The 27,991-nt window shown below is 42.8% G+C and overlaps 1 protein-coding gene across 1 annotated transcript in view; it reads right to left on the bottom strand.

Moving 5' to 3' along the window:
* Positions 1–15,545: 15,545 nt before the first annotated feature.
* The window catches only part of GCNT4 (glucosaminyl (N-acetyl) transferase 4), a 68,353-nt gene continuing 55,907 nt past the window's right edge, over positions 15,546–27,991 (bottom strand). Inside the window, exon 4 of the transcript XR_008730155.1 lies at positions 15,546–15,572. The gene's annotated coding sequence lies outside the window, so the exon portion shown is untranslated. The remainder of the gene's footprint in view (positions 15,573–27,991) is intronic.

Below are 27,991 nucleotides of genomic sequence, written 5' to 3'. Positions count from 1 at the left end.
AAACAGATCTTTACAACCTGATAATTGATAAGGTCTGCAAATTTAATGGCAACTTCAGTGATGACCAAAATTAATCCTTAAAATCAAAAATTGAAATTTAAGTATTAATACAAAATATTACTCTTGCTTAACTCTATGTCCAAACATGATCTTTTAAAAGTAGGTCAATGTTATTGTAATCAATATTTATAGATTGAACATACTAGTAAAGTTGTCTTTAACACTACAAACTAAGATCTAAATGGAGGCTTTCAAATACTTATGAATATAATGCATGCACTTAGCTGTTATTTATTTCAGTACTTTGCTGATCATTCCTGACTTCAGTTACGCTCCCAAGAAATTGCCAGAGCTCCAGGATACGATAGTGCCCATAGTGTGATAACTTTACATGGAAGCAGGGGAATTTCCTGAGACACAGATCACTGGTCCCTCTCCTCTAAACAAGAAACTTCCAAGGGAAGTGATTGTCCCCTAGCACTGGTGAAGCTGCACCACAAATCCTGTGTTTAGTTGTGGGCCCCTCACTACAAGACAGACGTCAAGGTGCTGCAGTGTGTCCAGTGAAGGGCAATGAAGCTGGTGAAGGGTCTGGAGCACAAGTCCTGTGAGGAGCAGCTGAGGGAACTGGGGCTGTTTAGTCCAGAGAAAAAAAAGGGGGCTCAGGGGAGACCTTATTGCTCTCTACAACTGCCTGAAAGAAGGGTGTAGGCAGGTGGGGGTCTGTCTCTTCTCCCAGACAACAAGTGACCCGACAAGAGCAAACACCCTCAAGGTGCACAAGGGTGTGTTTAGAGTGGATATTAGGAAAGAATTCTTTACTGAAAGGGTGATCAAGCATTGGAACAGGCTGCCCACGGAGGTGGTAGAATCACCATCCCTGGAAGTATTTTATAAAATGCATAGATGTGGTGCTTAACGACATGATTTAGTGATGGACTTGGCATTCCTGGGTCAATGGCTGGACCTGATGATCTTGAAGTTCTTTTATAACCTAAATGATTCTATGTTTCTATGAAATCTATCCAAGTTTTTTCACCTTAATGCTGCAGCTCACACTGCACTCTCCCGCCAGAGCTTGCTCTCTGTCTCTCACAGCTGACAAAGCAACCATTGCTTTCCTGCTACTGCCCCTAAAGCAGTTTGGTTGGCAGAGAGGAAGGATCACAAAATGTAGATCTGACCAGTTTCACAACTGAATTTGTAAATCAACATCTTCAAAAGGCCCATTATGTCCCTCTGCACCAAAACCAAAATGACCACACAGTGAATTGTTGACACCCTCCAGGATTATACAGGTCACTTTATGCTGTACGTAAGTGATAATGTAGGGAAGGAGGGAGAAATTAAAGTGCCACAGAAAGGATAAAATTACATTTTTACATTTCTTCTGCTGATTGCCTTTTCCCATCTCCAGCAGGTGCTGTGGGCACAGGCCTGTTCAGCTCACATTTCTCACTTGGCAGCCTTGTGGCTTCACAGCCTGTGGGTCAGCCATCAAGCAGAGAGCACTGTTCTCCATATATAACACCAGCTTTATCATTGTACTTAGGCTTTTGTTACATACACAGTACCTTACTCTGGGACTGCCTTTCAATATTTAAGAGACAACAAGCTGGGTTGTTTGCTGTTTGTCACCAAGGAGATCTTTTTTTGGGCTGGTCTGAAAAGCATTCACCTTCCACCTCACTCTATTCCCTGGAAACAGTAAAGAGCTCCAGGAAGAAGGCTTGCGTGTGTAACTGATCAGTTCCCTTAAACTACTTTTGCTTAGTGTGTACAAGAAGGAGGTAGCTTCAACCTTCATTCTGCTTTTCTTCCTGCCTCCCTATCTCAGAACAAGCCAGCCATACATAGTTGCAACAGAAATCATGAAGCCAAGAACATTCAGAGACCTTAGCAGCCAGCATCACTGATCACACCCCTCTGCTTGCTTGTCCTCTAGGAATCTCTAATGTACTTCTCTCCATGCATCATCACTCACACTGAAAGGTCTCTAATTAGGTCCCTAATTGAGAAGAGACAGTCTCAGTGGTTGCTGATGAAAAATTATGGAACAGGTTACCAATAACAGGCAACACATGAGAGTACTCGTTAGCTCCCTGAATATCTTGATGTGTGTTGATGGGACTAGTTCTGTTGATGGGACTAGTTGTCCCCATTTCAGGTTTCTTTAAGTCTGACCTGGACACACTGCCATCAGGATGCTTCAGCAGGAGAATAACAAATCCTGTACAGGAAGACATGCAGAACAGACACAGTCAGAGAGATCATTTTGTTATCTGGGTGGCAGGGCACACAGGACACACAGGTCACTTTCTGCTATTTAACAACTTCTCAGTAGCTGGCAGCCACTGCAATTTCTCTCTTCTTTTTAATAAATATGTTTATTTACTCAGTAACTACATTTAGCCTCCCCAAGAAAGGACAGTTGTTTTTAGAAAGACTTTGGGCATAGCAACTGGATAAGTTTCCTTTAAAATATTTTTGTTTCACCTAGAGTGAAAACAAGCTCTATTCTCTTATCCTGTACCAACAGCTGTCTGACCTCCATGTTCAACTCACTATGCATCCGCTGTTGTGAAGTGTGGCTAATTATTTTCCATCACCGGTGGAAGGTGAAGGGTGTTGTTTTATTAAGCAGCCTGTTCTTTCTGTAAGCCACCACTTATTAGCAGGAGCAAACATAGCACATATGACTGACAGTGGTGAAAGCATTAGTTGAAATCGGATTGACCCTGGGTTTAATTTTAACCTGATTTAACAAAGACAGATTGTGAGCTTGACTTGGAGAAAAAAAATAAAAGGACAACATGGATTGGAGCATTTAACAAAACTGTTTTCCCTGTTTCTGAAAGAAAACAAAATACACTTTTGTTGGAAGTCCCTTGTTTGTCCTCAGTAATTTAACGTTTTGTGGGAGAGGTGTGAGAGAACAGAATGCAGATAAAAGCCTTCTGGGAAGGGCCCAGCTGAGATTCACAGAAACAGAAGGATGAGAAACAGAAAGAAGATGCAGTATCAAAGTGCAGAATTGAAAGTTATAAGTATGAGATCCCAAGTGAGTTAGTATTCATTTATCAGTAACGACTCATGGAAAAAACACGGGAATTGTGCACTTTTCTCTCACCTGTTTTAAAGGAAGCAGAAATCTGACAGTATTTATTGATAGGCCTTGAGATAAGAAGGATTTTCTGGTTTTTTCAAGGTACTATTTAAGGCCATGCAAAGCCCACATGCAGATCTGTGTGACTTAATACCTGAAACACAGCCTGGTTGACGCGTTAAAGCTAACAAAGCAGAGCATCTCGTCCTGTTGCTGCAGCCAGCTGCTTGATCTTCAGGCTAGGTTTCATCTGGAAAGGAAGATGTTTAGTCCTGTCTCAAGCATTAAAAAGATCTATTGGGTAATATAAGGAATGGTCTTCAATTCAGAGCATAAGCAAAGACGTTAAATTGGAAACTTAAGATAACAGCAAAAGAAAAGCTTTAGCAAATCAGTTTACTACCAGGAAAATTACTCTTTACTAGTGAGCAAAGTGTGAATTTTGCTAGCCCTCAAGGTGGTATAAATACAAAAGGCAGAGAGCAACACTTGACAGGAACAATATAGGCAAGTCTAGATTTCAATAATAAAATTGTCCATATTCTCAAATGTAACATTTCCAATTGTATTACTCAGATTATCCCCACACTTTTAATACTTAACTGGCCATCAGCTAATTTTCAAGAGGTTTGTATGTGTTTGTATGATAAGTTATATGTGAAAAAGCACTGTTGTGGCAAAATTTGCCAGAGGCTTTTATCTAAAATATGTGTCTGTCTAGATGTTATCTACTTTAATGTCTGTTCAAGTGAGATAATATTGGTGTTCCTTAAGAAAAAAACTATTACTGTGTGTCGCATTAAAAGTCTGACAAATGGCCAGGGTCTGGGGGGTGAGGTAGCAGAGATAGCCCATTGAGTCACGAAGTTCAGAAGGGATCCCCTTGCTTTATACATTTCTTTTCAGAGAGGAAGGAGTGTAGGTGTGGCTGAATTCAATCCTAGTCTCAGATATGGTCAATGGTTTTGAGTCTAAATCATTATATGTACAGCCACTCATAAGAATCAACATTTGCCTGCCAGAGTCCAGTTTAAGAACTTTCACTGAGAACCAACATTTACCTGTCAGAGCCTGGTTTAAGGACTTTCACTGAAACAGTTTTGTAAAGCTGAAAAAATAGAAAAATAGATGAATTATTAAAGCAACAGACATATATATACACACACATATATCTATATCTATATCTCTCTATCTTAGGACTAAGGCATCATCCAAACCATGGGTGACCTGGACAGATAAAATTCGCCTATTTTCACTCTGGGTATCTTTTTTATTCCAGTGGAGTATTATTCATAAGCTTATTAACCCAAAGCCTATCTTCCCAGCACCACTTACAAATGTCATGTTCACCAACCCTAATCACATCCTTCACCTCACAGCCTACACCTTTGTTTACAATCCGAAGTTATCCTACCCAAACCCAGTTGTTTTATATACAATTACCAAACACACCACACATATACATACTAAACTTACACAAATCTTCCTAAAACTACTCACACATAATAATAGGACTACTGATTGTTAAATGGCAACCAAAGTTCTGAAGCAATCAAATCAATACCTAAATATACACACAAGTTATTACAACTTACTATCTCAAACAATATCACAGGTTTGTTAGCCATGTGCATACTAAAATTTTGGTTTCCAGATAAGTACGAGGGTTAGAAACAGAAATACCCAACAAATAAAAAACAGCAGTCCTTGGTTTCAGGTGCAATTGCATGACATTTGGAGCACTTGTGGACACAAAAAGGAAAAAAGGTGCTCAGTCATCATTTGACCAGCAGACATTAGGGTAAAAGGTGGGTACTGTCCATCTAGTACTGATCTGATGCAGTTTTCCAGAACTATCTTTTACTTCTCATGTGTAAAGGTACTTTTGGGTTATTAGGACCATTGCCACTGTTCCAATATGAGGCATTTTAACTAGGACAGACAGGAGAATTATAGGGGGAGTGCACCTGAGTGATGATACCTCCTTTTTCTATGTCTGTTACCACCCTGTCAATGCCTGAATGTACAGCAGCTGGCAAAGTAGCTGTTGAGTTTGCAGTGTTTGGTACCGCAGCTGTTAGCGGGGCTGTATCAGCATTCAGGCACCGATAATCAATTGTTAAACACCACCTCCCATCTGGTTTCCAAACCCTCCAGGTTGGTGAGTTATATGGGGAGCAGGTCTTAGAGATACTTAGAATTTCTCTAGATCACCTGTGACTTCAGAAATTGCATTTCATGCCGCAGCAGGAATCAGATATTGTGGTACATTAGTGATTTCTGGGTCAGGGAGTGCAGGGGCTGTGTGCAACACATGCACTGCAGCCTCCAAATTTCTGCCAGGGTTGGGATCGATGTTTGAGCTGAAGGATTACATGCTGCCGTGAGGCAAGCCCCAGGTTCATTCACTTAAAACATCAAACCCTAAAATATTTTCATGATTAATTTAATTGCAAAGTGAGTAGTGAACATGTGCTTCTCGCCTGGGAGCCATATTGTTCGATACAGAACACTCGCTCTGTGCACACCACTGATCTTAACTCTGTCCTGTCCAGATTGCATGCCCAGCTCCTCAGTATCTTCTGTTGGAGTTGAAATTTGTGCTCCTCTGTCTGTTAAAAACTTCATCGGTTGTCTCTGAGGATCAACTGGAATTACGAGCCATCATCACTTACCCACTGAAAAGCTTCCCCTTTTCTGGACAGGCAAGCCCAATTGCCTTCTGGATGTTACTCATTTTTTTCACTTTGTGTCCTGCTATTCCTCCCTAAGGGGGAGGAAGGGGTTGTCTTCCTTTCTGGGGACTGGTGCTGAAGAAGTTGAAATGTGCTCCTTCCTTTCACTATTATCTTGTTTCTGGAACGTTTCAATCAGACTCAAAGTAGTGCCAGTAGGCAGACCTTGAATCACAGCTCTGGGAATGCCTAGGACAACACATCCCTCTGTAATTCATTCCTCTGCTCTTGAGATTCTGATCACGGGTTTTTAAATTTGTTTACCTTTGATCTAGTTTCTGTCCCCTGTTTCAAGGGTCTGTCTTTGTGTTCTCCTCCCTGGGACTTCAGGGTTTTTTTTCAGCTGTGCATCATCCCAGCCCATTTCGCAACTGCAGGTAACAATGCCATGCATTAACTCTGCACATGTAGGGAGTTGCTTAGGAGCATTATTGCCCTGGATTTTATTTTATTCAGTATTTCTTTTAATGTCATCCTATTTTGCAATTGGATTGGGTTTAAGAATTGTCAGGGCTCCTCTAATCACTGGTTTTAGCATTGCAAAATCTATTAAATCAATTAAATTCTGCTGCGGGGCTGAGGGCACAGGTGTATCAGGAATTGATTTATTTCCTGCCAGGTGACCTCCCCCTGCTGAATCAGTTCTCTGGCTTAGGCTTAGTAGTGTGGACCTGGAGGTCCCGTTGCATGTGGGGGTTCTGGTGGTTTCCTGGTGGTTGGGCCAGCCCAGCCCATTCAGCACGCATAATTCACTATGTCTTGCACAAACTCGCTCCAGGTGGTTACATGGATTTGCTCCCATGAGGGCTGTGCAGCAGCTGCAGCAGCAGTCTTAACACTGGTGGTGAGATTATAGTCCTGGGCACTGGCTATAAGCTTTCGAGCTGTGTGGGAGGCCATGAATAAAAAGACTTAGTCTTGCCGGACCTATAGGAGCCAGCACTGGGGATTTCAGTAACACGTTTCTCTCATACATTGCTTGTATGCAGGCTGTCTTCTGCACAGATGCAGCCAAATCAGAGAGTCCTGAGGTTTTGATAACAAGAGGGTCACCTCGCTGTTGTGGGTCTATACCACCGGCCCAGTGGGTGGCTCGTGTGGTGTAAGGGACAGGGCCCAAGTGACTGTACTGTGAGCCCAGGCAATGCCCCGAGAGAAAGTTCCAGAGGTAGCACAGGCAGTCACGAGGCAGGGCCTGGTGTTGCTTCCTGTGACTGACTGGTGTCCCAGCCACTCCTGGAACTGGGGCAAGAGAAGGTTCCAGAAGTCCTGGAACTCAGGCCAATAAATAGGGGCATGCACAGGTTTCTGGGGTGCTCTCCACACTGAACATGCCTGTTGGCAGGTCTGGGGCTGGATCCAGCACTGTTGAGCTCCCTCCTCCCTCTTTCTCCCCTCCCCTCCTCTTTTTCTTTAAAGTTATTAAGTAATGCAGGGCCTACCTCAACTTCTCACAAAGCCACACAGCTTGGTTGAATGTAATTGTGAAAGGGTCAATGTTTACTGAATGTTCATTCCATTAAAGCTGATGTTTATGTACAGACCTTCACAGTGTTACCTCACCTTAATCCACACCAAGGGGATCTGCAAATCTGAGTCACTTTCCCCTTCCCGTAGGTGGGACGTGACATATAAATCGGCATCACAGGCAGGATTCCCTCAGTGTTGGAAGGTCCTAAGGGACACCAACGCTCCACCTGGTGAGTGTGGGTGGGGAGACCCAGGAGGTGACCTGTCAGTGATAAGGCAGGAGAGATCTGAGCAGTGGCAATCCATGGCTGCCCAGGAAACCTGGTGCTTGATGGCTCCTGTTACTGAAAAGCTGAAGGAATATAAGGCGTGCCCTTCCCCACTGGGAATGGCATGGGCCCATATTAGTTGGCTCGGTCCAAAAGTTGTAGCAGCTAGAATTACACTTACAAAGGAACAAGAAGCATGACCAAGTAGAGAAAAAGCCACAGTGTGTGCTGTGTTGGGAGCAGCACTAGTAATGGCCCAGAAGTAGAGGCACTTGATTAAACAAACTGATAATAAAATGGTTAAATCCTTGCAAGAACAAATAAAAACCCTGCAGACTTGACTAATTTCTGAATGTAATACCTCTCAGTGACTCCACATGGCTCTGTCAGATGTGCTGGACCAAAAAATTAACAGTCCAAATTAGAGGGAAAGGGACAAGAATCTCTTGATCGGACAGATACTAATTCTGTTCTGGATAGTGTGCCAGGATTTACAAGCTTGGCACAACTGGCCAAGAAGCCAAGCCTAAGACCCTTGTACCTGACTAAGGCATTAGAAATTGACTGAGAAATATGAGATGGTGGTGATGAAGCCAGTGATTAAGACAGAGACCACTGATAATGGCCAAGGCAGGGGAGCCCCACAAGTTACTATCCAGACAGTGCTGTACCCAGTGGCTGAAATGTTGAAAATCCAGGAAAAATACGCCAGGTTAGCTCAAGAAACTGAGGCAGAGTATGTATGGAGGGTATCACTGACGAGTGGCAATTGAGTTCTGCTGTCGGAAGGCGAGCCCCAGGGGAACTGGGAATCAGGGTTTTTCCTAACTACTGGTGACCCAAGAGAGCTGTGGTCATTAACTCAGTGAGCTGACTATTGAGCGGAGGGTCTGGACCCTTTGGAAACAGGGGACCCACTATGTATCGAGACCCCAACTATAAAACCTTGACTGTAGATTTGCTTATCTTCAATTAAAGCATGATAGGCCTTTAACCCCTCAACAACCTTCCTCGATGCTATTAATTGCTGACCCTGACAGTATGACTACCTTTGAACAAGCAAGAATGCCTGGAAATAAGAAGGAGCTACAACATACCCTAGGCCTTCTGGTATTTTGGAGAAAAGGCATTCCAGATTTCTCCATCATACCCTGCCCCCTTTACAATTTAACACAAAAAAGGACCACCTGGGACTGGACCCCTACCCATGAAGAAGCCTTAAAGTTGTTAATCTTCGAAGCTGGGGTATATTGGGCCTTAGGGCCTATACACCCAACAGACCCACTTTGTATTCAATGGGGCTTTGCAATGCATGGATTATCCATACTTATGTGGCAACACACACCTGACTGACTTGCCCTATCAGGTTTTATTCGCACAACTTCAAAGATGCAGAAAAACATTATTCAGTTTAGGAGAAGAGCCTCTTTGTGTTTAGTCTAGCTCTACAGGAAGGTGAAAAAACTGTATGGCAACAACCAACCATTCTACAAGGACCTTTTAAGGTCCTGAAGCTGGTACTGTCTGGAACCCCAGCCCCTCTGGGGACTGTGCAGCGAGAAACAGTAAGAAAGTGGTATGTGCAATTAGGTCATTACTGCCACATGAGCCAAATAGAGGAGGGAACACCTGAAATACCCCAAATAGAAGAACTGCCCAGCAATCAACTGGACCAGAGACTTCCTCCCTCGTGTATAAAAACTGGCCCTCTGTTTGAACCACACCTAAAAAACATACTGTTCACTGATGTGTCATTTAGAAGAGAGGGAACGGTATGGAAATACCAAGTGGTAGCTCTACATGTTGATTCAGGGGGCGTCAATCATGACAGAGGAGAGGGAAATGCTCAGGTGGGTTATTAGAGAGGCTGAAACTAAAGAACCAGTGTTTATTTACACAGATTCTTTCCCTGTGTTCAAGGGATGTACTGAATGGCTCCCATTTTGGGAACAAAACCAATGGAAGGTCAATTGGGTAACAGTGTGGCAATGAAGAAAATTGGAAGAAATCTTAAATGTCGCTAAACAGAAGTCCTTTCTAGTAGAATGGGTTGCTGCACACCTGGCAGGGGATCACCAGTTGTCTCTAAAATGCAAGTCCATTCCTGGTGTGCAACAAGCCAATCTTACACACTGAGATGAGATACTGCCGTGTTAAAGAGTTGTGCAAGTCTGGATGCTATCAAACAAAGCTAACATACTGCAGTACAAATCTACAAACATTATATACAAAATCTTATCACATTTTCCCTGCCCAGAGGGCAGGTCCATATAGAGATTTGCTACATATTTGCATATCCATTATCTAACTTGCCTTACTGCTACACATGCTCTCTGAGGAAGGGTCTTTTAGTGGGCCTGGGTCTTTCCCTTAGGGGGTGTGATTTTTAGTATTATAGTGAGGATAGTTCACTTCTAGGGCAAGGCTAAAGACCATAAGAGCTGACTAATCAGAGTTTAACATAAACAAGGTAATCTAAGTGTGCATGACTTACATCATGAAGACAGCATGTTCTTTGTTTTGTCTCTCCCAAAGCTGACTGCCTTGGTTAGAAGTCCCTTCATTTGTCATTCTTGACAACTCTAGAGGGTCAGCTTGACCAAAACTCTGTGCACGTGTAGTTAAGCACTAAATCAGAGTTCAAAAATTTGGGAGTTTTAGGCAACACACCAAGTTCACCTTTTGAATAATCGGGTGGATTCTTTGACCTGCTTAGCAGGAATGGCCATGAAAGGTAAGGAGGGGAAAATGGGAACATTTGTGGAAAGGTTGCACTTAAAACAGGGCCATTCGGGAATTAAAGATCTGGTTGGGGAGGCAGTTAGCAGAGCATGGTCTGTAACCAGAGTTGTGTAAAACCATTATTTCTGCACACGGCCTATGCTGCACTCAATTAGGAGAACTCAACGCTCTTAAGGACCAACCTTTGCACTTACGAGATAATAAAGGGTTGTGGGATAATTGGCAGTGGACTACATTGGTCTATTTTGGATCTCTAATGGAAAATAATTTGTACTACTAGGAGCTGAAGCAGTGCTGGGGTTAACCCAAGTGGAAGCAGTATGATGAGTGATAGGACACAGTACTGTGAGGTCTGTGAAGCTGTGGTTTAGCTGTTTACCCAAACCCCAGTCAATCCAATCAGATAATGGAAGCACCTTTACTGCCAGGACGGTTCAAGAGTGGGCACAGGGTGAAGAAATCCAATGGATCTTTCACACCCCATACCACCCCCAGGCAAATGGCATTGTTGACCGTGCCAATGGGCTCTTGAAGCACATTCTGAAACTTCACAAACCTGGGTGGGCTTCACAAACCAACAAGGGTGTCAGGCAGGTCATAAAGTCAATAGCTGCTGGGGAATTAATGGGTGCCCATGACTTACTACATTGTGTCCAAGCTTCTGTCCATACTCCCCAGGAAAAAGGAGGCTAAGGACCCTGCAAACCTGATCCATTTTCTGGGACAACTTACTTTGGTGGATCCACCAACAGTGGAAGCAGTACCTCTAACTTTAAAAAAATGCTCAGTCTTTATACTTGGGTGGCCACTGACACATATGGGAAGGATCACTGAATTCATACCCGATGGATTGTCCCATCCTTCTAATCATTGTTCATTATTGTGTGTATATTTTGTAGGTTGTCAAAAGCCCACCATGGGACTTAGGTTTTTGGTTGTTGAGTCATTATTTGCATTGTTTTTCTGATTTTATTAAGCCTGTTTTGTTACTTTACTAGGGAAACATGGTGTGGGAGAAGTTTATGTTTTTACTTTGTGGGTGTATAATCTTGTTTCAGTCAACTGGGAATTTGGACAACAAGCCTAGCTTGGCATGGGAACCGTTCATTGTTTTTAGCCAAATCTGGAATCAAACAGACCAAGATCTTTGTGTGGACCTCCCCATGTCCACATCAGTGGGCTTTAGGTTTGCCATCATTTGGTTATATTTCTCATGAATTTTAAATCTGAAGCTAGAAATGCTAAACCAAAACTGCATTCATAATACACACAGAAAGGGAAAATGCTGGGGGGGAGTTGACTTACTCCCATCCCAAGAGTATAGTGGGACAAATTGTTATGTACCTTCTCCAGTGGTCTTCTCATTTCCAGCTAACATGACCTGGCGAGACATGTGGAATGCTACCTGTTGGAAGCAACACCTCTGTTTGGGAACTACAAGTAAGATCCTTGCCACATGAAAGAATCGGACACAGTGTCCCCAGAAAGTGTGGACTGCCTTTCAACATGTACTGAACATGGCATGGTGTACCCACAAAGACCCTCTGTAACCTGGTACATTGGTGGGACCCCCCCACCTCATGGTGAACCCCTGCACCTCAAATAGAACTTCCCATTCTCCCCTGCTTGATGTATGCAAATACCTAACAAATGGGGTGACTATACGCACCATAATCATTCTCATGATAAATGTGCTTGGTCCTTAACCAGTTTTTGTCCAATCCAGATAGGATAGTTGATGCACAGGTGATCCCCTACCCCATGAGAATATTCCCTTAATGAATTGTTTGTGAACCATTAGTTGTGAATTGTTATCATGGGACCCGACAGAAACATGGTATATCCCAAAGCTGCAAACATTTATTTGTATATGTGTACTTGTTGGGGTTTAAACCTGGAGATCCCATGTGATATTGAAAAATTACCAATCGAGAAACTGCGTTAAAGTGTGGAGTTACACTCACCCACAAAACAAAGTTGAATTTTGTGTGGGAAAGGGAAACCAGGCATGACCCATTTGCATGATCCACTGTTGAATATCTAACCCTTCTGGTTACTTCCTGGGCATGTTCAGATGGGAAGATGTACTTGCACCTGCATGTACATGAAACAGTGGGTTTATGATATACCATTGGTAGTCCAACAATGTGTCCCTCTAGGACATTTGACTTTATTGACCCCAAATATAACTGCAGGAAATGGGATGTTCAAACACCTCAGGCTGCACTGAAGTGGGTAAGAGGGGTCTGAGCACCCAATTATTATACTGGGGAATGAAAATGGCCCTTGTGCTTGAGGCCCCAGGTGTGCTTCTACAAAGACACAAGTTTGTATTGGAAAATTTGACCTGGCAAGTTGTCCTGGTTTCAGGTGGCATAGAGTTAATTTTCTTCTTAGTAGCTGGTGCAGCGCCGTGTTTTGGATTTGGTATGAGAACAAGGTTGACAGCACACTGATGGTTTTGGTAGTTGCTGGGTGATGTTTATACTAAATCAAGGACTTCGGTTTCTTGGGCCCTGCTGACACAGAAGGCATTCGGACACAACTTGTACGATCAATGTGATCAAGTTAGTGCCAATTTATTAACAGACTTACAGCAAATTTTTACCCTTAACAAAAGATACATGTGCCATGCATATGTTGTTATTCAAAGGTGATAGGCTAAAACTACTTGTCCACAAGTACTCTAGTCATCTATGATTGGTCCTGGTGTAGTGTCCACGCGCTGCTCTCTTGTCACGTAGACATCCTGCTTTCACATCTTAGCTCATCATTTTTCAGTCCAACTTCCTTATCTTCTTGACGCGTATGCAGTTTCACAATCTCCTTGTCCTTGTACACAGTTTGTCTCTTTTAGCCTTGCATATGTCCTCCACAGCAGCAGCAACTTGCTACAACTTCAGCCTGCTATCACAACAAAGTTACTCGGTCTGCATTGCTTATAGTATGCCCATTGTCTTCTAGTCACTCCACACCCTGCCAGCCAGAGGGCTGGAAGGACACAAGAAATTGGGAGGGGACACAGCCAGGACAGGTGACCTGAACTAGCCCAGGAGCTATTCCATACCAGATGACTTCATGCTGAGTATATAAACTGGGGGAAGAAGAAGGAAGGGGGGACATCCAGCATTTATGGTGTCTGTTTTCCCAAGTAACCGTTACGTGTGATGGAGCCCGGCTGCCCTGGGGATGGCTGAGCACCTGCCTGCCCATGGGAAGTGGTGAGTGAATTCCTTGTTTTGCTTTGCTTGCATGCGTGACTTTTGCTTTACCTATTAAATTGTTCTTATCTTAACCCTTGAGTTTTACATTCCTTTCTGATTCTTCTCCCCGTCCCTCTGGGTGAGGGGGAGTGAGCGAGTGGTGGCATGGTGCTTGGCTGCCAGCCCAAGTTAAACCACGACACAAGTACGTATTTTGGGTAATTGGACTGCACGTGCTTTTGGGGAACTACATTTGCAGGTTCAATGGGTGTCGATGATGGGCTTGCAAAACCACCTAGCCCTGGAGATGTGTCCTGTTTTTGGCTGGGATAGAGTTAATTTTCTTCTTGGTGGCTAGTGCAGTGCTGTGTTTTAGATTTGGTGTGGGACAGTGTGGTCCAGGACTTTCTGGTTTCTCAGGCCCTGCCCAATCAAAGCTTTTAGGTACTGTAGAAGGGGATAAAGTTCCTGTAGTGCACCTTAAAAACATGCTTGGGAAAACAGTCTGGGTCCTTCCTGCCTCAGGCAAAGGCAAAACCATTCATGGGATTGCTTTTGCTCAATGACCTGGGAGCCTTGGTGGGTAATGTGGGAGGATTGGGAGGTTCAATGTGTGCCTCAAAGGGATTTGATTTTGGGTGAAAATAGTCAATGAATTGAGCTGTGTGATGTTAATTGTTAACATAATATTGTATATTGTCACTTCCATATGTTTGTTATTACACTGGGTATCTTGTGGTGCCCATCTCTACAACTTGGGATTTGAAGGTCGGAAACTGACTACTTTTCAACTGCCACACCAATGAAGAACAACTTTGATGAAACCAGCTCAGCACAGCCGTAATAGAATCAGAACTGGCTTTAAAATGCAACAGTCCAACACCTCATACAATCCTCCCTGCCCAGAAAGACTGTTGTAACAGATAGAGCCCAACGTCATGGACTAAATGAACTCAACGGACTGTGTATTCATGTTAAAGGACAGGAGAGGCGATTACATATTGGAAATTGTAGCAGTTTACCTTCAGCTAATACTCCAAACTACATGAAGTTATAATCTTGTTCCTTGTTAGGTAATTCTGCTATTTGGTGTGATTAATACTGTGAAGTTCTAGCTTAGATTGAACCTGTTGTAGCTATAACAGAAAGTTGCTAAGAGAATACTCCTCTGGATGTTGGGTGGTTCAGCAGTGCAATGCATTGACTATGGAATTAGGCTGTGACATGATCAGCACGTGAAAGGAAGGAATAAGGGAATGGTAAGTATTCTGCTATACTGGGACAATCCTGGAAGACCTCTGTGGGGTGACATCCGCTGTTAATGAGGTGCTTTGACCCTGGCTAGCCACCAGGTGCCCACCAAGCCGCTCTATCACTCCCCAGCCTCAGCTGGACAGGGGGAGAAAATACAGTGAAGGACTCATGGGCAGAGGTAAGGACAGGGACATCACTCACCAGCTATCATCACAGGCAAAAAAGGGTTGTCTTTGGGAAATTAATCTAATTTATTACCAATCAAATCAGAGTAGGATAATGAGAAATAAAAACAAAACTTAAAACACCTTCCCCCTTCACCCCTCCCTCCTTCCCAGGCTTAGCTTCACTCCCAATTTCTCTACCTCCTCCCCCTGAATGGTGCAGGGGGATGGAGAATGGGGGTTGTGATCAGTCCATCATGCATTTTCTTTGCCACTCCTTCCTCCTCATATTCTTACCCTGCTCCAGTGTGGTGTCCCACCCATCGGACACAGTCCTCCATGAACTTCTCCAACATGGGTCCCACCCACAGGCTACCACTCTTCATTAACTGCTCCAGCATGGATCCTTTCCAATGGGATCCTTCAGGAAAGGACTGCTCCAGTATGGGTGCCCTGTTGGGCCACAGGTCCTAACAGAAGACATGCTCTAGTATGGGTTCCTGTCCATGGATCCACAAGTCGCACCAGGAGCCTAGTCCAGTGTGGGCTTCTCATGGGGTCACAACCTCCTTTGGGCACATCCACCTGCACTGGCATGAGGTCCTCCACAGGCTGCAGGTGGATATCTGCTCCACCGTGGACCTCCATGGGCTGCAGGGCACAGCCTGCCTCACCATGGTCTTCACCATAGGCTGTAGGGGAATCTCTGCTCTGGTGCCTGGAGCACCTCCTGCCCTCCTTCTGCACTGCCCTGGGGGTCTGCAGAGTTGTCTCCCTCACATATTCTCACTCCTCTCTTCCAGCTGCTGTTGCACAGCATTTTTTTAATCTTTTAAATATGTTCTCACAGGTGCTACTACCGTCACTGATTGGTTCAGCCTTGGCCGGCAGCGGGTCCATCTTGGAGCCGGCTGACATTGGCTCTGTTGGACATGGGGGAAGTTTCTAGTGTCATCTCACAGAAGCCACCCCTGCAGCCCCCTGCTACCAAAACCTTACCACACAAATGCACTACACTTTAGTTTTTCTCTCTTTTCCCTTCCCTTCCCTTCCCTTCCCCTTCCCCTTTCCCACTTGGAGTAAAATCAGGTTTCAGTTAAAGGCTTTAGAGAAAATGTAAAAGGTTACTTTATGTTGGATTGGAGGTTACTATCCCAAAGGGTTTCCGTTATTCTTCTGAGGCACCCTGGCATGTCCCTGTGGCAAATGAGGTGTGTCCTCACCGCTGTAGCTGACAGAGCTGCCCTCACGTGTCACATTCGTTGCACCGTTAACATGGGGTACACTGGGAGCAGCATGTGTGGGTGGTGTTCAGTTATCGCCGAAGCATGGGAATACCTTAGCCAACCTACTGCTCGGTAGCAGTAGGGCACACGTTAACCAAACTATTGGTTTGAATGACGGTAGTTTTAGGAAAAAAAGTGCATTCAGGCAACACAGAAAAGCGAAGCTATATGAGGCGTTTCCAGGAGATGGTGCTATTCTCAAGCCTTTTGCAGCTTCTCAGGGACCAGCCTCAGAGGATCACCTGCCTTTCCCTGTTAAGTTCCTGGTTTCCATCATTTATAATTAAAATAACCACTGGTTTGATAGGATTCCTGAAATGCAAGAGAGCATGCTGAAGGGCCCGCACTGCTGAACTACCCTGAAGAGATGTCCTGTGACATCAGCCCGCAGAGGTGCCTGCTTGGGGTAGAAAAGACCTCCTGCACCCATGTGGAGGCAATCTTTTCTGATCTCCACCACAAAGGGAGATTTAAGGGAATAAACCTCAGGAGGTTTGTTCTGTGCTTTTCTTCTCCAAAATCAGACCCTCATGTATTATTCTAAACATCACATTTAAGCTCAGATCCATAATGGGAGTGGGACACTTGCTGCCACAGCACCAAAGCTATAAACACTCACCTCTGCAGAGAAATCCTCAGTTTCCAGTTCAGTTCCCAAATAAATGCCTGTGGAACTGACAGCTTCTGACTGAACAGCACAACAGACAGCATGCTGGGCAGGGAGCCGCTGAAAATAGCCTGAAACGGTGACACCAACCAAAAGAGTGTGCATCTCAAAACCTTGCCCATGCTGACTCCTCACCAGAGTAGCTGTGGATGCCTGATCCATGGAAGTGTTCAAGACCAGCTTGGATGGAGCTTTGAGCAGCCTGGTCTAGTGGAAGGTGTCCCTGCCCATGGCAGGAGGGTTGGAATTAGATGATCTTTAAGGTCCCTTCCAACCCAAACCATTCTGATACTATGATACTATCATTCATAGCCTACACCATGCTATGGGCCACTCCTGTGCCTCCGACAAAGCTCCTGGGACCAGGAACTTTCAGTGCCAAATGGTTACTGCTCAGATGAGTTACAGGCTGCAGAAGATTCAGCTCCTGTTCTCACTTTTGTCTCAGGGTACTAAACCACACATCTCTCCAAAAACTGTCCTAGACACCTACTACAGGCTGGTTTTCAGGAGAGAAGCTGGTTTTGTATTACATTTTAAATCAAGCAACAGTTGTAACAAAGGCTAAAAGTAAAGATTAGGGAAATCTGCTGGAAAGTTCATGGATGTTTAGTGCCTCATGGCTGAGCATTATTGGAGGAGATAAACAGGTGGTCTGATGTTCTCATGGTCACTTCTTTTTAATATTTGTTACATTTTTTGCTGGCGTTTGTTTTATACGTGTAACAGAGATTCTTGGCTCCTGTTCCCTTAATCAGAAAACTGCACTGAACAGTTAAACATGTTTTGATTTAGGTGCCTTGTAATTTATCTTCTTCTGTTTCTTGGTAGACAATACCTTCTCCACTGTTTTTGGCACTAGTTAAGAAAAGCCTCTTTACTTTGGGAGAATATTTAAGCATGAACTTCAGTTTTAACATATACTTGAGGCCTGTGCAGTTGTGGTTAAACAATTCCCTGGTGATTTCAGCTAAAGAATTGGGGTCTTTAGCTGGTTCATATTTTACTTACCAAGAAAGGTCTTGCCTGCAAATAACTGCCTTGTCTGCAACAAGAAGCTATAAACAGTGAATTAGTGAATCAATGGGATTTTAGACCAGGAAGCTGCTTTGAATTACATTTTTCAGCTCTTAGAAAATTGCATTAAGATCTGCAAATGAGCCATTGGGGATACAAGAGCAGATCATAAAAATCCATTATGAATATATTAGTTGCATTGGGTTTTAGTGTTGTAAAAAAATAGTTTCACTGCTTGGCTGAAGACTTACTGAAAAAAAAAGAATACAGGAGAATCTGTTATTCTGTTCTGTTACTCCTTGCACCATGTGTGGATATGCAAACAAAATAAGAGGTTGTTTTGTGTAATTTCTTCAATATGCTTAAATTCATCTCTGTAGTCGCTCCATTGACTTAAAAGTAAGGACTGCATTTGGCTCTGTATCAACAACAGAGCAGTGGGTAAATAAGCAAAGCTTGGGGTTTTTTTTCTGTGCCGTTATGGAAAAATTAAAGAACAAATGAATTTGTTGTTTATTATTGATGTGGCTAGTAGATGGAAAACATTACAGCCACCCTGCACAAAGTTAATTTTTGGTACTAAGAAGTAATAAAAAAAAAACTTATCTAGTGTGGCTATCAAAGAACCTACTGCAAAAATGGGAATGTGTAACATTCATATGCAAGCATTACAGCTCCAGTACTGCAATGCACAACACTAAAGGAACAACTACACCTGCAGAAACTTCTCAGGACCCTCTGCACCCAGATAATGTAGAGGTACTGGAAAGACACTGTGCCTGCCCAAATTACAGCGCCCACTTCTCCCCTCCTGACTAGACATTTTATGCCAATTTACCCCAATTTACGTATTGGTCTAACAAACAAATAGGAGTTCCATTAAAATAAACAGGACTTCCAATGGTGTGGGAGATCTCGAGACATCTTTTTCATGCTAGGTACTATCCTTTAGACTAAAACCACTTTGCAAAACTGGCCCTGTTTTCAGTGAAGCTTCATAGAAAGCGAGGTGCAACTTCCATTCAACTTGAATATAACTAAGTCCCTTTGAAAATTCCGACTAAGACTTTTCCACTGATAGTGGAAACAGTTTGATGAGCTGCAGATTTACATGCAAGAAAATACAATATGCGTGTGATGCACCTGTTTGCAAGCTATAAAAAATATTCTGTTCAAGAAATCCAACTGCACTATCACCGCTACTCCCCTAACCCTAGTGTAATCTGAGTACCTGTGCATCTAAATGAAACTAGGGCCAGCCCAGCCCTTTCAAAAAATCTGTATTTTTAATTATTAATCTTTTCTGTGTTTTGACAGCATCCTGCTTATTAGCTCCTTCTGTCATGTTTTGCAGATACAGACTCAAAGCCCGACCCAGAAATACTGACTAGCTAGATTACAGGAAAATATAATGGAAACACAAAAATTTTTGTTGGAGGGGACTGCTAAAAGTCAACTAGTCCAAACCCTGCTCAAAGCATGTCCAAACAGATCAAGCTGTGCAAGGCCTTGTTAAGTTTTGAATATCTCCAAGGACGGAGACTAAAACCTCTTTTGTGCATAACTAAAACTTGTTCTGCACTTGGCCACCCTTTCAGTGAAAATATTTTCAATATACCTAATAAGAATATCTTGTGCATAACTTGTGTCTGTTGACTCTTGTCCTGTCACTGCGCACCTTCAGCAAAAATTTCTGTCTTCTCCATAGTATCTGTTGTGGTTTAACGCCGGCCGGCAACCCAGCACCACACCACCACTTGCTCAGTCCCCCTCACCCAGAGGGATGGGGATGAGAATTGGAAAGAAGTGTAAAACTTGAGAGTTAAGATAAGAACAATTTAATAGGTAAATCAAAAGCCACACATGCAAGCAAAGCAAAACAAGGAGTTCACTCACCACTTCCCATGGGCAGGCAGGTGCTCAGCCATCCCCAGGAAAGCCGGGCTCCATCACACGTAATGGTTACTTGGGAAGACAAACGCCATAATGCCAAATGCTGGATGTCCCTCTCTTCCTTCTTCTTCCCCCAGTTTATACACTCAGCATGAAGTCATATGGTATGGAATAGCTCCTGGGCTAGTTCAGGTCACCTGTGCTGGCTGTGTCCCCTCCCAGTTCCCCATGCCCCTCCAGCCCTCTGGCTGGCAGGGCCCAAGGAACTGAAAAGTCCCTGATTGGGTATAAACATCACCCAGCAACAACTGAAACCATCAGTGTGCTGTCAACATTGTTCTCACACCAAATCCAAAACACAGCACTGCACCAGCTACTAAGAAGAAAATTAACTCTATGCCACCTGAAACCAGGACATTGTCCTATTGGGTAACTGAAGAGAGGGAAAAGGTGTCCTCTTTGCCTGCTCTTCTTCAGGCTGAACAGATCTGAATGTCTCACCTTCTCCTCATATGCCATGTGCTCCAGCTCCAAGCAAATACTGTTTCCATTTTCCATCTTTGCTTTGTTGGCTCCCTCTGTTGTGCTGCCAGCCAGATTCACACGCTTTTGCACACAAAACACCTTTCTGCATTTCCACCTATGCATTCTCATTCCCCAAAAACCAGCTTACTCTAATCAAACTGGTTAAGGAGGAAAGTAAGCACACCCTCCTCCTCTTGTTCCAAGTTTTGGACACAGGCTAACATACCTGGTGTAGAGCCACCATGCCAAAGTGTGGGACCAGCATAAGTCCAGTGCTGAGTCTGATCTAACAGGTCCTTTCACTGCCTGGAAGGAGGTGCACTCCCAGGGGACTCCAAATCCGGTCGGTCTTCCTCGGCACAGGCCAGTCCTCATGAAGGTGGAGCCACCCCTAACTTGAATCCCCATGCTCCACAAGTGTGGTCACCAGTGCTCTCCTGTGCTGGCCAGCAGGCAAACACAGTGTGATGCCAGGAGGGGAAGGCTTTGTGAATAATGCCAAATATTGTCAGGGTTGCATTGAAATGTTGAGGTTTGGCAAGACTTGACTATACTTGAAGCTTCTCAGAGCAGGATACATGAGAGACCCACACTGCTGGCTCCAAGCTTTTGCTCTGTAAGCTTAATACAAAAAGCTGCCCTAACAGGCTACTCCTCACATCAGCTGAAGCCCCAGCCAAGCATATTTCAAGTTGTATAAACTATTCCCTGACTGGAGGAAGTGTAGCAGAGCATTATGGACACTTTGTGGAGGCCAGAACCCCTGCTCTTGCTTGAGGACCCTCAAAGCGTATTTGTGCAGGTTAGAAATAACAAAAGGTCTTTAAGCAGTGAAGTATTCTGTATTCCTATAATTAACTGATGAAGATAAAACATGGTGAGAAAGGAGGGCCACCCTATGCTCCTCCTGGATTCACTCTATAGAATCTTATAGAAAGACTTGGTCATTCTACACAAGCAGTTTGAAATGAGTTTTAATGCATGAACTGCATTTCAACAGCCATTGCTCATAAAGCTGCTTTTAATCTCATCTCGTGAAGTTATTGCAATCTTCATGCTGCACATCAGGCAATACTGCCATCTGTTCAGCTCTGTTGGTGCAAAAACGGCTTTAAACCAGCAGGTGCCTGGGTGCACAAGCTCAGTTTGGCATAAGGATGCAGAGGAAAGGGAGTCACTCTGCCACTCCTGCCCTCTCAAAGCATTGTCTGGTGTATCTCACTCTATCAACAGGTTAAGAAAATTCAGCACAGTGTCAAAACATCACTAATTGCTTCAGTAAAAACTAAATCTGCTTCCTCTAGTTGCTTCCAGGTTTCATTGCTTTTATCTTTCACTGTAGGCTTGTGTGAAAGGGCACCACAGTCTCCCACACATTCCTGGAAAGTTAAAGCTACACAGATACAGTTGCTGGTTACTTTATAAGTCTTTTTATTAGGTCGGCAGCTTTTATGCTGGAAAATATTTTAAGTGAGTTTAAGTTTGTACACGTTCTCTGGTGTAAATCAAACTGCAAGCCAGTTTGCAATTTCTAGTAGGATGACAGAAATGGTAATGGCCATACTGCACTCAGAAAATGAACTAACCACTAGGGGACAGCAGAAATCCTACTATTATGACACATAATAAATAACATTTAGCTGTAATGCAGATAATAGACATCAAAACCAAATATATTGTGCTATCTACCTGGACTAAGATGTCTCTCAGTCTGGGTAGCAGCCCATAAGATTTAGTTAGTCAGGTGGTATAGCTAAAAGTTATTTAAGAAATTGCAATAAAATGCAATAATGAATTTTACAAATCTTTAAAAAAATAACTTCTGGTCCTGAGCTTAATTCTATTAGAGACAAAATCCTTCTGTCCATACTACTTCAACAGACAGAGACAAATTATTCTGGTGTATAAAACCCTGGACATGGGAGCTAGGGCTGGATTTGTTGAAAACAAATTAACAGTATCCAGAGACTGAAAATTTTGAAGAGCTTTAAACGGAACAGTCTGAAGATGTTTGTGGACAAAAGGGCTTTTAGAAGAATTGTTCTTCTGAACTATTAAGTCTCATGCTGTTGTTAGTGGAATACAGAGGAGGTAATAATTTCCTGATCAAAATTTCTGGCAAGTTCAGATGATTGTGTGTTCAGAATTGAGATGTATTTTTCTGCACCAGAGCAGAAATATAAAAAGTTCACACATGTTGACAAATGCAGCTCAAGGAGGCGCAATGCAAATGCTGTAAAAGGGTGGTGGTACACTCTGAGCTCTCGTTCTCCAGCTAATACAAACCTGCCCAGCCTTTGCTGCACAGACCCCTTCCTGCAGGAAGGAATTTGTCTCGGGCTGCTCAAGGCTCTTTCCAAAGACATGCTCTGACCAAGGTTTGCATTAATTGGTGAAATGCTTCATTGCTCTGTAATGGATGTTTAACAACGAGGCCTTTGCTAATGCATTTTGTAACTGCATGCTAAGATCAATGTGAAGACACTAGCACAAATATAGTGTGAAACAAACAGACAGTAAATAATCTATTGCTGCTCCAGTATCAGATATTGGCTTGCAACCTAATAGCTGTTGCAGTGTCCCATTAGACTTGATAGCCACTCATTTAGTCCCCAGGGAAGAGGTACTATGCAAAACAAATGAAGAGTGCTGGGCTGGGCTGGACTTGTATCTCTTGTATCAAGGGAGCTTAACTGGTTGGTCTGACTGGGGGGCTTTTGATGAATGGCACCATGGCAGACACCCACTGCACAGCATTCAAACACATCAGCAAGCAGAGTGAATAAACACAACTATTGCTTATCAACAGGTTCCAAAGTAAAAGTCTATCTGGGGCTTCCTAGTCACAAGAAGAATGGCTTAAAAAAATTATGATATAAAACAATAATAAAAAGGAATGTTTATGCTTGCTTTCTGGTCCAAGGGCTTTCAGCCTTTGGCACTTCAAGGCCTCTCCCTACAAGCAAGGAGGTTCCACGCAACTGCCACATCTGGGGCTTAAGGACAACACCAAATGTTCACTTGTGCCATCAGTTTAACTGTATATTAATGACACTGCAAAAATTCTGTGAAAAGTCTAAGGTACCTTTTAGTGTAGAGTGCATGCTGATATGTAATCTAAATGAAAACCTAAATTTTACATGGAATATATTAAAAAAATTACTGCTTTTTCTTATAACAATAGCTGTACAATAAGAGCTTAACCTTACTAGACAGATGCTAATGAGCATCTCTCCTGGAATCCCCATATGACACTGGGATACTGAAGCCATTTTTCAAGGCAGTGAACGTGCAGGTGCAAGGAATGAAGTTCAGGTATTTTCCTGGCCACCTCCCTTGCTCCAGCCCCAGCAGGTGCCACAGAAATTTGTTCTCTGTAAATCCCCCACACCCATTTGAGAGCTGCTGCTGCTGAAAACTCATCATTACATATGATACAAGACTTACCTCATTGAAATGTTTGATCTTGAAATGAAACTTAGATGCTACAGCAATTGGTCTTTGATGCTTTCACAGAAGCCTAGGATGATACTGAAAACAGGGACAGGGAATGGTCTAGAAATATTGAAAACATTTAGGAGCACCATGCACCAGATAAGGTTTGCTAGTGTAGAGATACTGGCAGGCTCTCCTACTGTAGAAAATCTATATGGCAAAATATAAAAGATTGCCTGGCTCACTATTGTTTCTGAATAAAAGAAATTGTACTGGTAAGACTTATTGCCACAACAGCAGCCATGCCACTTGCTTTCACTGGAATAAACTTGTTTAAATACAAAGTAAAATAATGCCCCTAGCCAACATTTCAATCTGATAAAAATCTGGACTTTTTATGCATAGTTCCCCACAAAGAATGTGCCTAAATTCCCTTGCGCTTTTGAAAACCTCCACTTCATAGAGCATGTTTGCTTCAGTACCCCCTTAATGTCCTCTTCTAACCATATTTTAAAACTATATGCCAATTTCATTCAAGGTTTAAGAGGGTCATAGTTCTCTCAAGTTCTTACACTTTTTCCTAAAACTAACAGCACTGAAAAAAATGCTAGCCAATCAGTTATGTACGTGGGTACTGCCTACTTGTGCAGCACTTTCAAACTAGCCATAGGCAAATCAGAAAGGGGCACAAGAAGAAAGTGAAGGAGTTAGAGGAGGATGCAGTGGAATGAGGGGAAGAAGCTGAAGCTGCTCTGGGAGGAACTGAAGGTCTTGGGGGTGGTGAGAAGGTCTAGGACCATGGGAAGGTGCTAGCATCGCCCTGGGGGTAGGGTCCCAGGGACACGAGGAGAGCTGGAGAGGGAAAGGGACAGAAACCTGGAGGAAAGCAGGACACGTTAATTCCTCTGCTCATGGAATCACTTTATATGAATACGTATACAAATACGAATATGAATAATGAAAAGTTGTTAGGTCATCACTAGAGAGACTAACTAACTTTCTAGGATTCTCAGAGAGATTTGGATACCTGGAGATACAAATGCATTAAATTCAACTATACAAAAGCAAAGCCTGCACCATTTAAAAGTTATTTTATTTCATTGCTACAAAGGCCACAGAATTTACCATTGTTTATGCCACATAAATGCATATTGATGGAAGTGAATGTTATCTCTTGTTTTCTTACTTTCTGCATGTCCTCCCATATTGCTATACAGCTACTACAGTGTGCAGCAACATCAGATGCCATGAGAAGAGATCTGAAATTAGCTTCCTGACACTCCAGAAAATAAGCACTGGAAGAAGATTCCCTAACTTTTAGAATATTAGGCAGCTCTGTTCCACTGTATTTGGAAGAAACAATGGGAGTTCAAATGTGCCACAAGAAAAGCACCATCACAAGTTCTTCTCTTGTTCCTCACAATCTAACACTAAAGACACAGTCAGCAACTAGATACACTATGTGTACCAGGGAGAGGGATACAATAAGTGTACCAGACACATCTAAAGAGAGAGAATTATAGATGCACTGAGGTATTGGGACATATCTGGGATGTATCTGGGGGAGGAGGAATGGAGGCAGTGAAGGGGATCAGGAGCATGAGAAAATTCTGGCTGTGCTCCATCTATAGAAAAAGAGACCTCAGGCTTTCCTAGACTACCTTGCCAAATTAAAACAATGATGAACATGTTGGGACAGTACCAGCATTATTCATGTTTTTTCAGTATTTATGCTGGAGCTTTTCCTTTAAGCCAAGAAGAAAATGCCTTGGAGACAAGAGGAAATATCTAATGCTTGACTGTCTTTCAGCATCTGACTGCTCAGATTTTTAACTGCTCAGAATTATTGTATCTTCAGCTGTGAACATCATTATGTATATTTAAGATGTTCTAGAAAGTTCCTAGCAACCAGTCTCATTTGAGCAATGAAGCATCATTCTTTTGTTATGGTCCTGAAGACTTTATTACATATGGTATGAGTCAACCATTAAGGCTTGGTCTTAAAGAATCAATGAGGAGAATGACCTTTGCTGTGGTCAAAAGCCACAATCCTAAATATAATATTGTACAGATAAACTTCATACTATTTTAAGCTAATATGAAATCTCAAATTTCTTTCAATTTAATCTTGGGGTTACCTATTTCATTTACCAACTATTTTATTATAGGAAATATGGTATGAACAATACTAGAAAAGTACTTATGGCATTAGAAAAATAGTAAAATTAAGAGGAATATCTCAAGAGATTTTATCATTAAAGAAAGTATAAAGCCCAGACATGCTTTCCTTTAGGCTTTGATTTGACTTACATAAAAGGAAATAAACAGACAGAACACCTCTCCCATACACTATGACATAATTTAAGAGATACAGTAAACCATATGTCACAGATGAGTGAGTTAGGGTCACTCAAAGAATCACCATCAAAGGTATTAGAAAAGTAGGTTTAATATGAATTTGTAGAAGTGCACCTTCACAAAGTTGGATTGCAAGATTCACTCTATTACTTTCTACACATAAGAAACATACAAAGGAAAATTGATTTAGAATCAGGTTACAATGATTTACACAGAGACTGGAGACACAAAAGGGTAAGAGACACCCTCCTTCTGAGTCACAAGGTTCAGAGTCAACCCCCTTGCTCACTAAACTGATAGAGCTTAGATCTGGCTGCGTCCAGTCTTAGTCTCGGACTGGGACAATGGTTTATGTCCAATGGAAGAAATATAAACAGTAAGAAATTCCACTTTGTTGAGTCGTGAGGTTCAGACTAGACCCACTTGCTTTCTAAAATCCTAATGGAGCTTAGGTATGGCTACGCACAATCTTAGTCTTAGATTGCAACAACGGTTTGTCTAAAGAAATTAACAACACAGATTTTATTAGTATTAATTTAGCATGCTATCACTCACTTACCGAGGATCTGTTGTGAATAAGGACTCTTTCTGCCTTGGGGAAGGAGGGATCTCTTGGTCTCAGGTAAGGAATCCCAGACCTTCACAGGTGCCCCAGCTCAAGGGGAGATTCTGTGGTGTGCAGTCCAGTTGCAGTTTCGAGGAAGCTCGAATTAGACTCATCCAAAGATCTGTCATTAGTTAAAAGCTTCTCTGCCTTGAGGAGCAACCCTGAGGGGTGTCTCAGCTCGAGGGGAGATCACTGCCATGCAGCCATGCCACCTAGCAGGGAAAGCTCAAAGGCGGCTCACTTAGGCTGTCATATTTATGGGATAGAGTGGTTGGCTTATAGTCAAATTGCATAATGGGATCATATGTGTGAGACTCCTTGTACCCACAACTAACTTTGTTTCTTGATAAATAAGTCTTGGAAAAAACCACCCACTATTTATGAGTTAATTGCATGATCAGTGTTCCAAGACCATATGCATCAATGCTGAGCGGGTCACTCTGTTACTTTGTGGGTTTCTTGCAGGAGTTCTTGGCCCAGCGACAGCTCAGCCCTTTACCTCCTCTGAAGCCTCTACCACACTACCTCTAATCTGGGTAAGGGGGTCGAGTGCATCTATCACACTGTATCATGGTTCAGGCATTCCTAACTCTTCCTATATTTTCTTCTGCATCTGCTTCAAAATCTAATTCCAAGTTTCCTGCCTTCTCATCTAATGTCTGCAAGCCATCCAAACTCCCAACAGACCATTTCTTTAGACAAATTGATCTTTGTATTTTAGCTTCATGGCAAAACTTATGTCACATGACAATACCAGAGAAAATTTTGTGCAAGACCCAAGAAAAAGGAGACTACTTTTAATCTCTTATTTTTAAACTCTTGACAAAAACTTTGATCAGATTCACAGACTCAAAAATTACTGTGATATGATCTCTTCTACAATACAAGATTCCACAAGTCGCTAGCAAAACAAAAATACCTCACTCAATCATAGCATATTTTTTCAAAACATTTCCCGTCTCAGTGTGAAGCCCACAAATGGAGATAAAAAATTCCTCTGGAAGAGAAAAAGATTACACTGAGTTGTTCAAACAGTTAATTGTTCTCACTGATAAAAGCAAGCTGGCAGCCCTCTATTCTCCACCCACACCTAGCATTTCTTTGACCCCCACTTTCAGCCATTGTTATAAGTTGGCTGTTAAACTTTTGCCCTCATGTAATTGTTAGACAGATTTGATTATGCCAATCTATTTTCTACCACGTGACTTGTATTATAGGGCTTTACTGCGTTTTTTTACTAAACAACAAACAGAATCCTCC

The sequence above is a fragment of the Falco cherrug genome, chromosome Z (genome assembly GCF_023634085.1).
Source record: "Falco cherrug isolate bFalChe1 chromosome Z, bFalChe1.pri, whole genome shotgun sequence".
NCBI classification, from domain to species: Eukaryota; Metazoa; Chordata; class Aves; order Falconiformes; family Falconidae; genus Falco; species Falco cherrug.
The sequence above is the reverse complement of the archived record's forward strand: the minus strand, read 5'-3'. Positions and strand labels throughout refer to the sequence as shown.